Source organism: Silene latifolia, chromosome 2, assembly GCF_048544455.1.
Source record: "Silene latifolia isolate original U9 population chromosome 2, ASM4854445v1, whole genome shotgun sequence".
Lineage (NCBI taxonomy): Eukaryota > Viridiplantae > Streptophyta > Magnoliopsida > Caryophyllales > Caryophyllaceae > Silene > Silene latifolia.
The window spans coordinates 51,459,757-51,476,100 of NC_133527.1; the positions used below are offsets into that span (position 1 = coordinate 51,459,757).

The 16,344-nt window shown below is 37.8% G+C and overlaps 1 non-coding gene across 1 annotated transcript; it reads left to right on the top strand.

The window, feature by feature from the left end:
• Nucleotides 1-509: 509 nt before the first annotated feature.
• LOC141645224 (small nucleolar RNA R71) lies at nucleotides 510-615 on the top strand. The gene has a single exon (XR_012544808.1). It is a non-coding gene; the product is annotated as a small nucleolar RNA R71 (small nucleolar RNA).
• Nucleotides 616-16,344: the final 15,729 nt, after the last annotated feature.

Here is a 16,344-nt window from a genome sequence, read left to right on the forward strand (position 1 = left end):
GCAATGAAAGTGAATTGAATTGGATTGATAATTGTACGTTCTTGTTGTTTAGTTTTATTCCTGCTCAACCTCGCGGTTAACTGTGTATTCGTGAACACCTGCGGTGAACCGTTTTATGGGGAGCAGATTTGACAGGTACCAAAGATTAGCTGACTTGGGAGCATTAGGATGAGAGCCAAACTTGGAACCGTAGATGAAGACTAGATCACATATATAGTTATATCACTTATTTAATTTCCGCTGCGAGTTGTATTGTATTTCATATTAAGTTAGTTGGTTAAATTGTAATAAACATGTATTCACTAAAGTTTTAATTTAAAATACTTTGGTATTGTTGTACTTTGTTATCTACTACCTCGGGAAACCGAGATGGTAACAGTCCTATTTATTTGGGAATGTCTAGCTAAAGGCTCCCGAATAAATGGGGGTGTTACACTGCCGCATCCAGGATAGCCCTCTGATCGTCATAAAGCCCATTATAAAATTGATTGCATAGGCTCCACTTCTCAAACCCATGGTGCGGAATAGTTCGCACTAGCTTCTTGAAACGAACCCATGCCTCATGAAAATTTCATCAGGACCCTGTTTAAAGATCGTGATCTGAGCTCTAATGGCATTGGTCTTCGAGGCAGAGAAATATTTCTTGTAAAATGCCAGGGCCAGCGACTTCCAACCAGTGATCCCATTAGCAGCTCGATCCAGGTCTCGGTACCACTCCCTTGCAGCATCACGAAGAGAGAATATGAACATGGTCTCCTTCACCTGGTCCTGGGTCACACCGGTTGGTGGGGGTATGGAACAACAATAATCAATGAATGTCTCCATATGCTTAGCTGCATCTTCATTTGCAACTCCCCCAAATTGGTTTCTCTCAACCAAGTTGATATAGGACGGTTTCGGCTCGAATTTTTTGTCCGTCCCTGGTAATGCGAATCCCTTATAGAGATTCTCAGTTGTCGGCTCAGAGTGACTGGCTATACTTGCTTCTTCAGCCATGTCTGGAGATGTGACGGTCTCAGCTGAAGAAGTAGAAATAGGTGATGAAGGTAGATCCTCCTCGAATAGCTCGTTCTCGTAGTAACTAGACAGAGTACTCAGCTCTTCCTCTGTCGGCAATACTCTAGATGATCGTCTCAACTCACGCAAAGTCTTCTCAATCTCAGGATTGAACGACAGTAATTCACCACCCTGTGACCTGCGCATAAGAAGAAACTACAAGTAGAATATGAGAATAGTTTAAGGAACAGATGTCCCTTAAACTAATAGAAAGACTAAAAATAAAAACAACTAAAAATTTTAAACAATTGCCTCCCCGGCAACGGCGCCAAAATTTGATGTCCGTCGTTGTGTGCACCAAAGATAATATTTATAATACCTATTAAAACTAACAGAAGCTAGTGGTAACAGGGTCGAACCACAGGGAGGCTATGCAATTAATAGTTGTCTGATTTTAGTCTTTAAAGTAACAAGTGAGTGGGGGTTTGCTTTGATTTGGTCTATAGCTAAAGGCAATAAAAGACAGTAAACTAAATAAACGGATGAAACAAATATTAAAAGGGTGCTAAGATGGTCGGTTCACTATAGTTTCGGCGGCAGTATACTAGGTAGGTCTAAAACAAACACGTGAGACGGGAAAATAAGAAGTCCTCTCGGTCCATTCTTACAGGTAGCATCTTTCGATCTCGCTACAGGTCCCTAATATCACTAATGCTAACTTTCGTCCTGAAAAGTGACTAAAAAGGCTAAATTAACTCATCTCTCGATCTTATTAATTTAGTCGTCTTAATTAGGTAGGCTATCTCCCTTCCCTATCTTTCGATCTTAACTGGGTCGGTCAAATCCTAGGCATTTAACTAGTCGCGTGCTCTCGATTTGTCAAACATAACAATTAAATTAATTAAAACGAAGGTAAAACTCACGTGGCCAGTCGATCGACCAGGGTGTGCGGTCGATCGACCGTGGCGTGATCTAGGTCTACTATTTTAATGCCGTTTACGCTACAGATTTCCTACATCCTAGCACAAGGGATTTAGCTACTCATACTGGAAATAATAACAACAACAAACTTAACAATTAAAACATTCGAATTCATACTTAAATTAATTAAACGAACAATTAACATAAAACAATAATCTGGCCTCGGGGGATCTAACCTAGCAATTCTATACTACGAACAAAAGCAATAAGACTGAATATAAGAACAGAAGAATACCGTATAGAAGGAAAGATCAAAACCAAATGCAAACAATAAACTTTATTGACGGAAAATAATCTAACTATTGAATGTTTAGAACTTGATGATAAAACTGAATTAAAGCTTGATGATTATTCTGAAAACCTAGGTTACGTTATATAGAATATCGCGTAACACTAATTCCTAAACCTAATATACAATGGGCTTTGGAAATCTCGTTATATTAATTCACGTCAGAATTAACGGTATGGTCGATCGACCATAGCGAAATCGCGATCGATCAACTCTGTGAACAAGAGCTCCTATAAGTCGTGCGTTGGTCGATCGACCATGAAGGCCAGTCGATCGACTGCTTTAGCTGATAGTCCGCTTCTAAATTCTTCGTAAAGTTGTCTTTCAGGCCTCGAAATGCGCACCAAGCTCGTTCCTTGAGTAAATACTTCATGACAAATGCAATGCAAGATACTCGGGGACGGATTTAGCTCAATATCTACTCATTTCCGCATAAATCTGCAATATTACATAAAAATACGAAAGTAGACGAAATGGGGCAAATAGTAGCTTTAAACTACATAATTGAGCTCTGAAATGCGTGTAAAATAGGGTGTAAAACATCATATAAAAGACACGCATCAGAGTATTAACAGATAAAGAAAGTTGTTTGTAATTTGCGAATCGAAATATCATATTATGACAAATAAGTAAATGTTTTGAAAAACTTTATGGTGCGATTGTTTTATAATTTAAAGTAAAAATGGTACCACGAGTAATAAAATATATTTGAATGAGGCTTGAAGGTAAATTAGATACACTTATTATAGAAATATGGATAAGGTTAAGATTCAATTCAAGCAACGATCAACATTAAAAAAAAGTCATGAAAAACACATAAAAGGGTAAGGGCAGCCTTTCCCTAACATAGTGAAGACCGTCTCTCTCAAGCTTTTCTTTTGACAAATTTACATGCATAAAAACGGTACTATTCAATTATATGGAGCAAACTAATTATTGTTGATGCTATATATATTTTGTTTTGTGTAAATTGAGCACATCATCACTATAATTTAGGGAGAGATACGAATTGGAAAAGGGTGAGACATATTCGTCATGCATAATACGATGCTTTAACCACCTTTAGTCAAAAATATAAAAATAAATGAAAAATTTAAACCTAAAAGGGGGTCACGTACTTGTCAACTCTTCTATAGTTCTCTGCCGCATTAATATTCTCATGAAGTTTATGACATTTATTTCATATTAATAAAAAAAATGATTATAATTCTTCGTACAGTTTGTGATTTATAACTTTTAACTAACTTATTTGAACTTGCTTAAATTTATATATTTTAAGTGAAGAATATTAATGTAATACTACGGTTTTATGAGTCTCTGGGTACTCTATCGAGTGGGCCTTACTCTGTCGAGTAAGGGTGTGTTGCGATTTAAAAATAGTTTCTGACCTGTTGGGTACTCGATCGAGTAGCCTTGGTACTCAATCGAGTAGGCGACACTCGATCGAGTACGTCAGTTACTCGATCGAGTAGCCCGGTTTGCGGGTAATGTTTTGTCGGGTTTTGTTAATAATGCAAATTAATATATAAACACTTCCGTCACTTTCATAATACGCTTTTACAAACCTAATTACTTTCAAAAGAGATTTCAACCTACGTACTTCGCACTCATCGCATTATTGACAAATCCCGGAGCTTGGAAGGTCGGAATTCATCTTTCTTTACATCTTTGTGATCCTTGCGTCGAGGGTAAGATCTACGTACCGAATTTGTTGTATTTAATTAAGTTTAGTTAAACCCTAATTTTGGGAATTGGGGGATTTGTGTTAGTTTTGTGTGGTTTGTGATATATGTGGTGTTATGTTAGGAGGGGGATTCGTAGAGGAGGCTTTTTTATAATAGCTGTTGAGATCATCTGACTGTGTTGCTTTCCAGGTAGGGTTTCCCTACTCAGTATTAGTCCCATAATGTGTTGGTGGTGATTTGTGATTGTTAATTGTTGTCCTACGAGTATTGTGACGGTTCGTTGCTGGTTTTGATTGCTGATTAGTAGTTGTGATTGTTTGTATCTGTCTGTGTTCTTCGGGGTGCGTCCCTGGCTGAGTGGAGTCACTTGCGGGAGTGGCTTCACGCCCATTATTCGCCTTCTGTGGAACCCGCCACATAAGGGATGTGCACATTAATGAACATGGGTTTATCGCTCGACGGAGATGAACGGGGCTTAGGTGGGAACAGCTGCGCTCCCCCACTGGCGGCGAGGAGTAACTTGTTGCGATGGGTACTCTGGCAGGGCTACACACTTTAGTGTGTAGTCAGTATTGTGGAGTTGGTGATGGAGTTCGGAGTACATCTGTGACGATTGAGCTGTGTTGTTTGTTGCTTTGTTGAGTTATATAAATTGTGTGATTAGTACTGACCCCGTTTATTGTTTTAAAACTGTGGTGATCCATTCGGGGATGGTGAGCAGTTGTTGAACAGGTCTGAGTCGAGATACATGGGCTAGCTGGGATGTGTCACCTTCAGATGATAGAGTCTTCCGCTGTAGCTTTAGTAGTTTGTCAGACTTTTCCATTTAGTTGATTAGACAGTTGTTTTGAGAATATGTAACCCGTATTTTGGGCATTTGGTTTTGGATTGTATTCTTTCACTAAACTTATACTATTTAAATGTTGTTTCGTTATTGTCTTATGATTATCATTGACTCGGGGAACCGAGATGGTAACAGGTTTATACCTGAGTGGTCCTGGTAAGGCACTTGGAGTATGGGGGTGTTACAATTAATTATAAATATGATAAAGATAAAGTTTGATCTTTAATTTCCTCAGAGATAAAAAAAAACTAAATTTTTATTTTCTTATAGTATACTAATTAAAGGTCATAATGTAAAATAGGAAATTACACCACGATCTACTATTTCAATATGTCGATGATCAACACTCAAAATAGCACATTTGTTATTTAAATAATGTAAAAACTCTCAAAATGCTAAAAAAATGTTCAATATGTCGTTATCAAACAAAACCTAAGTTTCTGCATTTTTTTTTGTCATGTTCAACTTAATCTTTACGGGATGTAAAAATGATGAAGTTCTGAAAGTAGTGGTTAGTTTCTGTTAGTTAGGATGGACTTTTCAAGAGATATGAAAGCTTTGCATTTTAGACCGTTTTATGTGTGAACCGAAGGGATTAAGTAGTGGGCTAAAGGTTGTTTCGAGTGGGAATGAGGTTGATTACGACGAGTAGGTTGACTAAAGTTTTTCCTTACTAGATCTAGAAAGGGGATAATAATTATGAGATAATAAATTTTGAAGAAAAAAGAACAATAAAAATGAGATGGAGGTAGTAATATTTATTTATGATGCAAAATGAAATAAATAGAAAAGTCCGTGTATATATATAATATTCAAACTTATTCAGTTTACAAACATAGTACCCAAACACTTTGTTTGAGTATCTCGAATGGAGGTAGGGGAGGGTGATGCGTGTCATTTATATGATGTTTTACACCCTATTTTACACGCATTTCAGAGCTCAATTGTGTAGTTTATTCTACTATTTTCCCTATTTCCGTCTACTTTCGTGTTTTTGTATAAAATTGCAGAAATGTAAAGAATCCAACGGAAATCGAGCCGAATCCGTCCCTAAGTACTTAGCATTACATTTGACATGGAGTAAAGACTCGGGAAGCGAACTTGGTGCGCATTTCAAGGCCTGAAAGATGTATTTACGAGAGTTTTAGAAGCGGATTACCAGCTACGGTGATCTAGACTGACCTACATGGTCTATAGACTGTCAGAATGCTTCTCGACATTGCAGCCTTATTCAGATGGCTATATCTCGAGTTCTAGATCTGATAATCGAGTGATTCTAATTGGAGATGAAAGCTTATCCTCTTAGCTTTCCAACGCCGCATAGAACGCCTGATTTGACCAAGTAACGAAGAAATGGCAGCTTTTTTAAGATCGGTGCGCGCTGTAGAATTTATCAGAAGTTACTGTACAGCGCCTGTGGTCGATCGACTGGTCTCATTGGTCGATCGACCACCCCACGAGCTGACGCGCAAATTAAAAGATGAGGAAGCTCATTGTAATTAGTTTTAGAAATAGGTTACGTTATTTTTCCTATATAACGTAACTTTACCTGCTGCTTGACGGATCTATCATTCATTAGCTTAGTTAATTTCAGTTCCTATAATACATTAGTTATTCGTAGTTAGAATTCTCAATAAAGTTCGTACTTTGCTTTCGGATTCATCTTGTTCCTTTGCTTCGGTAATTCTAATCTTTTAATTCCTATATTGTTATTTCGTTTCAGTAGTTTTAATTCTTGCTAGATAGAATCCCAAAGCCCTAGTTATAGTTTTATGCGAATTTATTTATCAATTATTTCAATTATGCAATTCTTTATGCCTATTATCAAATTAGTTCTTGTTATTTGCGTAAGTATGAGTAGCTAAACACCCCTTGCTAAGATGTAGGGGATCTATGGCGTAGATGGCATTAGAATAGGTGTGACCCCGCATTAGGGCTTGGTCGATCGATCAAGGCTTAACTAGTCGACCGATCGAGCGAGGTCGATCGATCGACTGGGGTAGCTGGTCGATCGACTGACTTCGTGTCTGATTAGCACCGTAGAATTCGTTAAGTGCAATATTTAACAATGAGACCGAGAGGAGACTTGTTAGAAGCTTAGTTTTGACCAACCCATTGATCGAAAGATAGGGAAGGGCATTAATTAACGAGTTGAGACGACTAAATTGCTGAGATCGAGAGATAATGTAATTTAGGCTTTAGGAATCACTTTTCAGGGCGAGAGCTAGCATTAGTGAGACTTAGGGACTAGTAGCATAGGCCGAAAGGAGCTACTAGTTAACTTGGACCGAGAGGATTTGTTTTACCCATCCTACACGACTGTATTTCGGACTTACCTAGGTTTTTGTGCCATCGCAGCTATAGTGAACCGACCGTCTTAGCATTTCTTTCATCATTGTTTACATCTTTTGCAACTTTTATTTATTTATTTAGTTTTTGTTATTAGTTTTAGAATTAATTCACATCAACCCCCCCCCCCCCCCACTGTTACCGATAGACTGAAATATAAAGCAACTATCATCTCCCTACCTCCCTGCGGATCGACCCTTACTACCACTTGCTAGTTGTAAATATTATTTTTGGTGCACACAACGACAGGCATCAAATTTTGGCGCCGTTGCCGGGGGGGCAGCGCTAGTTTTATTTGCTTTTATTTAGTTTATTTGTTGTCTCAAGGAGCTTCGGTTCCTTGAGACCGTTCTCATGTCATTCCTTCTGAGTTTTCGGCATGAAGAAAAAGAAATCTTTGGTGCTTATTTAGCCAGACTTTGGGAGTTTATTGAGCCCAGACGAGATGCCTTTTCTGATCTCCAAATATGCTGCACTATTTTCCGGCATATGAATGACCTTACGCGAGCATACCTCGAGTCTATAGGTAAGTGGGATTTCGAAGGAATCCCCGTAATTGAGGTATTAGAATTCTTAAATTGGTTTGCTACTGAATCTCTTAAACCTACTTTTTCTCTTCATGTTGACTCAAATGAGGGGGTGGGTGAGACCTTAGAAACTAATCTAGGAAATACCGACGGAGACGTAGAGGAGACCATTAGCGTGGTTGACAACCCTTTTTATGAGGATAGTCTAGAACCCCTTTATGATTCTTGCAATGTTAGTGAGGACGATTTGGAGGCTCTCTTTGAGAACCTCCATCTTGACGAGTCTAGCGATGAGGAGAGTGATAGTCTAGAGGTTAAATGGGATACTTATGATGATATCGATGATGAGCCTATTTTAGGAGACCCCATTGACCAATTTGACTTTACTATCTCATGCATTTGGGACGATTATCCACCTTCTCCCTTAGTTGACCAGACTCCTCCACCTCACATTTCATACCCGTCAGAGTACTTTAATTCTACTCGCGTTATTATTGAGTCGAATGCACCTGAGTTCGTTAATTCTCCACCTGTGGTTAACTTGAGCTTTTATATTCCACCCTTAGCTGGAGGGCAGAATAGCTTTATGGACAATTTTGGGAGCTGTCACAGGAAATTTGTCAAACTTAAACGATTTTACATTTTAATTTCCTATGTTATTACTATCTTAAGGTGTTACTTACAGTTTTGTGTAGCACATGCGCAGCTATTTGACAGGTTGCTGCGAGCTTTGAGCTGCTTTGATTGGGCTCAATTAGAGTAATTGGCTGAAGGAAAAGAGGTCGAGCGGGACCTGTCTGAAACCAGCGCTAGCCGGGAGGCAACCCGGATGTGTTTTGTTTTTGTTTTGAATAAAACTTCATAGCTGATTAGAAATAAAAACTCGTAGTCGTGTGCTTGGTTTTTAAAGACTATAGACTATAATTTTGGGCTGCGCAATTTTTGGGCGCGTTATTATGTGCAATTGCAGGTATAAAGACCACATTAACTCAATTTATTGAGTTATGTCGAAGAACAAGATCTTTATTCGCCAGGTATGATCGATCGATCGCCCATAGTGGTCGATCGATCGCCTTATTCAAGACAAAAGCTACTTCGTTTCAATTCCCATGGTCGATCGACTAGCTATATTGGTCGATCGACCAAGGCCCGATGCTGAGTTGTTCTTTCTCCAATTTTAAATTCTTTGCACGTAATTTCCGCTTCAATTTTGTTTTCTCGGATAATGCGCGGTATATTCTGTCTTTTCAGGTACTTATGGTAGCACCGCTAGCTACTGAAACCTCCTAGCTCACGCTGGTTTGGGGAGGTTTCCTTTTGCGCTTAAAGTCTTGTGAGTTTCCGAGTTCCTTTTCATGTCTTATTTAGTTATTTATCGCAAAATCCCATTTCCTTTTGCTTCTTTATACATGATTTTGCACAATGAGGACATTGTGTGATTTGGTTTGGGGAAGGGTTTTGCATTGCATTCATATGTTTTATTGCATTTCTGTTTCACGTTTATTGCACTTCAGTTTGCATTTGTTTTTTTTTTTCATTTCATATATATATATATATATATACAAAATTCAAAAAATTCAAAAATTCAAAAATTCAAAATTTTCACGTTTATTTTAGCATGTAGGTCGAGTCGGAACGGTAGTATTTCAATGATGACATTGCATTTTCATCTGTTTATGCCTAAGCCGTGCTAAATTGACATGTTATTAGTAGAATGATATATGCATAGTCTACGAGTTTTTGTTAAATTATTCGCTGAACTTTAGACTTGACTTAGATTTTTGGCAAACTACATTATATTCTGAGGTTTAGAGCTTATAACCGGTGACATCTATGACCAGTTTATCTAGGATTGTGAGTAGTACTCCTTATGAGACATGTTACATAAATTTGCATAAATATGAACTTAATCTGCTTAATACCTGTGTGCATTCGGGCTCGTGGTTTGTTGACACATGTGGTAGAGGTTTCCCTTTATTCATTTTACCCATAAACCCCTCATAGCCAAATTTAGCCTTTTGTCCCTTAACTACATCCTATATTTAGCCTGCCTTTGTCAAGCTAGTAGTCTTAGTTTTTGGGAATATGTTTATTGCGGTTTGGTTATTTTACTCTTTATTGAGATGTTGGTGAAATGGTGAAAAAGGGAAGGAAGGAAAAAGAATTGAAGAAAAAGAAAAAAAAAACAGAATACGGAAAAAAAGAGATTCGAAAAAAATTCAGTCTATCAACCGGCCACATTGGTCGATCGACTGTGGACTGTAGTAGTGAAAGAGAACTTCGAAAATCACATGCTACAATTGTTATGAGTTGGTGATTTACACTCTCATGTTGTATTTATATCATTTGGGGAGTTACATCTATTGGAGATTGTGAGTTTGGTTCTTGATAATTAGCACTGGTTTTATTGAAAATCTTGAGCAAGAAGTTGGATGTTGTCATATGGTTTTGTTTAGGTACTAGCTTGATCACCTATACCTCCACATTCCCATAAATGTTTTGCCTTTTCTTACCCATTACCTCACATATCCATATTTACCTCGGCATGTGTCATGGTCATTTGTTTGGTTGGAATGCATATGTACGGTTGTAGAGATTATTTTCATATTAGATTGCAGCCATGTTCTTATAGGTCGTAGTTAGGTGAGTGTCACTACAAAATGAATTTTTTCTATCTTTTACATATTTTCACCTATGCTTATGTGTGATATGAGCGACCCGTGAGAGTCCATGATGATAAGTCTCTATAGTTGACGGTTCAACAGTTTTTGACGACTACATAACTCGTTTGCATGGTTCATGTTGCTAATTGATTATTAGTTGTTGCATTAATTTGGTTTAGGCTATTCAGTTTGCACTTCGCTCTGAGGATGAAATCGTTCCAATTAGGTTTTAGGATCGAGTCTAATTCTTGCTTGGGGACAAGCAAGGGTTTGGTTTGGGGAAGTTTGATGCGTGTCATTTATATGATGTTTTACACCCTATTTTACACGCATTTCAGAGCTCAATTGTGTAGTTTATTCTACTATTTTTCCTATTTCCGTCTACTTTCGTGTTTTTGTATAAAATTGCAGAAATGTGAAGAATCCAGCGGAAATCGAGCCGAATCCGTCCCTAAGTACTTAGCATTACATTTGACATGGAGTAAATGTGACACCCTTAAACCTAGCCTTAATTAATTACGTAAATTCTACAGAAAAACTGGTAGGATATGTTTGTAATTGGTTCAACTAGCCAAAAACCTGTAATTTCAAAAAAATTTCTAAACCAATTACAACATCTCCAACATTCCCAATAGACGGGTGCCAAAACCTGCAATTGCTAACAATCTAACTTACTTACACCGCTAAAGGTAAGAAAATACATAATGATACAACCCAAAATAGAAAAGGGAGACATATGTCCCTTCAAATTATATACAAAACCAAAAGTTAAAAGGTTATATGCATAACCAAAACATAAAAGGTTTCTACAAAAGAAAGCCAAACTAGGTCCAAGGTTCCTTGCTCACTAGCTCGTCTGTGACCCCAACTAAGCATCAACAACCTGTCAATCGCATTTTATACAAACACGAAAGCCACAATTCAGTGGGGAGTAACTTCGAGTCCTCCCAGCCACGAATCGTCATAATTAATGTAACATGTAGTAAAACATGTAAACTATATGATAATTCATCTAATTTCCAAGCATCCTAACATATGAATGCTAATTTGACTATTTTAAACTATCATGTGAAAAATTTAACAAATTGTAATCCAAACTCTATCAACCATAGCCGGCTTGCATCTCACCTTCTATGATTCATAGAATCATCAAACAAGAAAGGGCAATATATCAAAGACAGGCATAAGTTCTTAGTCCCGTCAATAGTCACTTTGTAACTCGAGTCTATACCACGAGGTAGGGAAGGTAATCGAACCGGTATCTTGGCTCAGCGGTTAATATTAATAAAACATGGCCAAGAGACAACACAACCCTAGCCTAAAATCTGCGCAGACCTAGACATGCGGATACACACCACCGCACCCAAGACCCACAACTTTTTTTAAAACAAAGTGAAGTGAGTACCCTAAGGAGTCCACCAAAGGGTTGGCTAGTACTTAAGATGACCACTTACTATCAAAATAAGTAACTGAGGTCATGCCCCAACTTGGATAAACATCCACTAGTCAGGAACACAAAGGCTATCAAGCAGTGAACATATACTCGTCAAAGACTATAAAGAACTATCTATGATGAAGGCCGAAATACTCACCTAGGACCTAGTCCCAGCTAGTCCCACTTGAATACTTTAGCCCACACCACACAAGACTCACCACACAAAGAAGTAAGACACCCACTTAACCAAAAGAGGGCAAAAAGTCCTACTTACCAACATAAACTCTAACATTCTATCATGTGAAAGGCTATAATATTGTCTATTCAGCATACAAATCCGACAGTGTCCTCAATAAGAATTCAATACTAACTTCCAATTCTAGCAATTTTAACAATATTAAAGGCTTTAGGGGAATCTAGGGCCATTACTACAAAATAAGAAGCTATTTAAATTCAACTAACTAAATAAGAAGCTATTTAAATTCAACTAACTACACATGTGAAATAGAGATATAATAAATGGCCTAAAACAAGGAAAAGGCCGATTATCTAATTCATTCAACCGAATTTTTACCCGCAACCCCACCTGCGGACAGTGCGGGTCAAATTGCGTGGTGACCAATCACTCAATTAATCGACATCGCATCGACAAAGGGACTAAGGCTCATTTTTCGGCACAATCAACAAAACATTACAATTATCGCTATAAAATTCATTTTGAGCCTATTAATTACAATTTCATTTTGTAAACTATCCTAACATGTGATAACTATTAATATAAGCATAGTTTTACCATTAACATAATTTTTATTACTTATATGATTCAATTCCTAAAGTGTACTCATACTAACTATGTCATTAATAAACCTTAAATGACAAATTTTGCATGGAAAACCGCGAAACAAGCAACGGACCGACCCGACCAACCGTGGCTAGCCGTGGGCCTGCCACGGCCTGCCGCCTGCTTTGCCCGTCCCCCTACACCACCATTTTTTTCCATTTTTATTTAGTAAAAGACCGTCTGAACATTAATTAATCGTTCCCAATTCAACTTTGTTAATTTAAACTAACAAAAGGCATAATTTAAGCATACATGCAACAAATTTTAACATGTGAAAACTACTACTCAAACAAAAATTCACCAAACATACAAAAATCAAAAACATGTGACGATCTTTCGTCGAGTAACTCGAAATATGTTACCTTAAGCTAGAAAAAGAGCAATTAGCACCTCAAAACCGAAACCCTAACAACAACTAGCCACTATCCTCTACAATATACGAGTCCCCGAACTCGTCTTCCAAATCTTCACCTAATTAAACAATAAAAACACAATAATTAAGCCTAAAAAACCGAATTTACCGAAATTTCATCTTAAAACAACTTCAAGAAAACTAAAATTAAATTATACCAAGTTGTAGATCTCGTCGAGGGGATTCCGGAAAGGTAAATTATGCGAAAAACCGATAAGAAACGAAGAAATTAGGGCGATTTTAGCTTGATTTTTATAAAAATGGTGTTTTGTTCTTATTTTTTTGAAGATGGAGGAGATGAATATAGGAAAAATCAGAAAAAGAAAGAAAAGGGGGAAGGGGAGTCGTGTAAGGGAGAAGAAAGGAGGGAGAGCGGGTTTGAGTCGGGATTTTTCGAGTCGGTTTTGACGTTTCAATAATAATTAAATCCGTAAGTCAAACGCAAATTCCGTCAAGACCAAAGTTCTTAAACACGGGATTACAAGAAAATTGAATATTTATACGACCCATTTCCAATTTCGTTTACCCAACGTTCAAAAGAATTGTCATTTTCCCCCCGATACGCCCTTATTTCGAAATAAAAAGTTTTACACGGTTTAAACTATTTTTAAACATTTCGAAACTATCAAAATAAATACTTTACCTCAAAATATAATAAAATTATATTTCTTTGAATTATTTTTACTTTAAATACATTATTATCAAATTTTATTTGATATTTAAATTATTTCCGAAATACATTAATGATCCGAAATTACGGGGCGTTACAATCACCCCTCCTTTTAAAAAGTTTCGCCCTCGAAACTTAGAAGGAGAAATTATAGTTATAAGAAAATATAGGTATCTTTTCAATGAAACGGTGATACTCTTGTTGATCAGACAAGAACATCCATATTCATATCAAGATATAAAAATATTTCTACACCAATAAATGAGAAAACCCATTATTGGGACGTCACCAACAACGAGATTCAACATTCACTAATGTTAAAACCATTGAAAATCATACAAGCATTTTCAAACTTTTAGTTTAAAATTCTATAGTAAGAATACTATCTTTACTAATTATGATTATACCAGGCTTAGTAACTCGGAAAAAGAGTAAGAAAAGGAATACCTTACGAGAATAATTCAGGATATTTAGCTAACATAGAAGCTTCAGTCTCCCAAGTCTCTTCTTAGACATTTCCACAACGCCAAAGAACTCGGACTAGAGGTACAACTTTGCTCCTAAGTTGCTTATCGGCTTTTTCAAGAATCCGAATTGGCCTTTCTTCAACCACCAAGTTAGGCTCCAATTCAAGAATCTCTTCTTGGATGATATGGCTGGGGTCACTAATATACTTCCTCAACTGAGAAACATGGAAGACATTGTGAACCTTGCTCAGATTTGTGGGGGCAATTCTAAACGGTAAGCAGCTGGACCAATCTTTTCAATCACCTGAAAAGGTCCAATATATTTAGGGCTCAGCTTCCCTTTAACGCCAAACCGTTTCACCCCTTTCATAGGTGACACTTTAAGGAATACTTGATCATCAACCTCAAAGGAAAGTGGTCGACGACGGACATCAGCATATGATTTTTGACGGTCCTGAGCGGCTTTCATCCGCTCCCGAATGATCTTAACTTGTTCAATGGACTCGGTCACCAAATCAGGTCCTAACATTGGAACATTTTGGGTTTGATCCCAACATACAGGAGTACGGCATTTCCTACCATACAGAGCTTCATATGGTGCCATTTTAATGGAAGCTTGATAGCTGTTGTTGTAAAAGAATTCAACCAAAGGTAAACATTTCTCCCAAGAGGTTTGGAAATCTAACGCACAGGCACGAAGAAGATCCTCTAAGGTTTGAATTGTTCTCTCAGTTTGACCATCAGTGGCGGCGTGAAAAGCAGTGCTCATTAAAAGTTTACTACCCAAGGCCTTCTATAATGCAGTCCAGAAACGAGAACAAAATCGAGGATCTCGATCTGAAACTATATCTTTAGGAACCCCATGATAGCGTACTACTTCATTCACATAGGCACCAGCTAGAACTTCTAAACCCCAGGTCTCTCTAATGGGAATAAACCGAGCACACTTAGTCAATCGGTCCACAACCACCCATACAACATTCTTCCCAGTGGAAGTCCTGGGTAAAGCCATCACAAAGTCCATGGAAATAGACTCCCATTTCCAAAGAGGAACATCCAAGGGTTGAAGCAAACCCCGGGGCTTTTGATGTTCTATCTTTACTTTCTGGCAGGTGAGGCATTTAATGACATACTCCATAACTTCAATCTTCATCCTAGGCCACCAGAATTGCAATCTCAAATCTTTGTACATTTTGGTACCTCCCGGATGAATGGAGTAAGGAGAAAGGTGTGCTTCATCAAGAATTCTTTTTCTCAAATCAGATGCACTCGGAACATAGATTCTACCATGATAACGGAGATACCCATCATCATCAATCTTACAATCCTTAGCTTGCCCAAGTTGAATTTTAGCTCGAATGGATATGAAAGTAGGATCATTAGGAAGGCAAGTACGGATCTCACGGTGGAAGTCAGGTTCAGCTGACATGGCATCAAGATGATAAGAGCCCCTTTTTACAAGGCTTACTCCCAATTTTTGAAGTTCTAAAGCAAGTTCTGGAGGTAAGTCCCGAAAAGAATTCAAAGAATGACAGGATTTTCTGCTAAGAGCATCAGCCACCACATTAGCTTTTCCTTCATGATAAATTAGATTGGCATCATAGTCATTCACCAATTCTAACCATCTTCTTTGTCTCATGTTCAGCTCTTTTTGGGTAAAGAGATATTTCAGGCTCTTGTGGTCGGTGTAGATGTTGCAATGGACTCCAATGAGGTAGTGTCTCCAAATCTTCAAAGCATGTACTACCGCAGCTAATTCAAGATCATGAGTCGGGTAGTTAACTTCATGAACTCTAAGCTGTCGAGAGGCATAAGCAATGACTTTCCTCTTTTGCATCAAGACACAACCTATACCATGCTTAGAAGCATCACAGTAAACATCAAAGTCCACTCCTTCTTCAGGTAAGGTCAACACCTGAGCGGTAGTCAACCTCTTTTTCAATTCCTGGAAGGCATTTTCACATTCTTCAGACCACACAAATTTAGACTCTTTCTTCAACAACTCGAAGTCAGTCATCGGCCTAGCAATCTTTGAAAAATCCTTCACAAATCGTCGATAGTAACCCGCCAAGCCAAGGAAACTACGGATTTCAGAAACATTGGTTGGACTTTTCCAATCAACAACGGCTTCAATTTTGGCTGGATCTACCATAACACCCTCTTTTGAAATGACATGCCCAAGGAA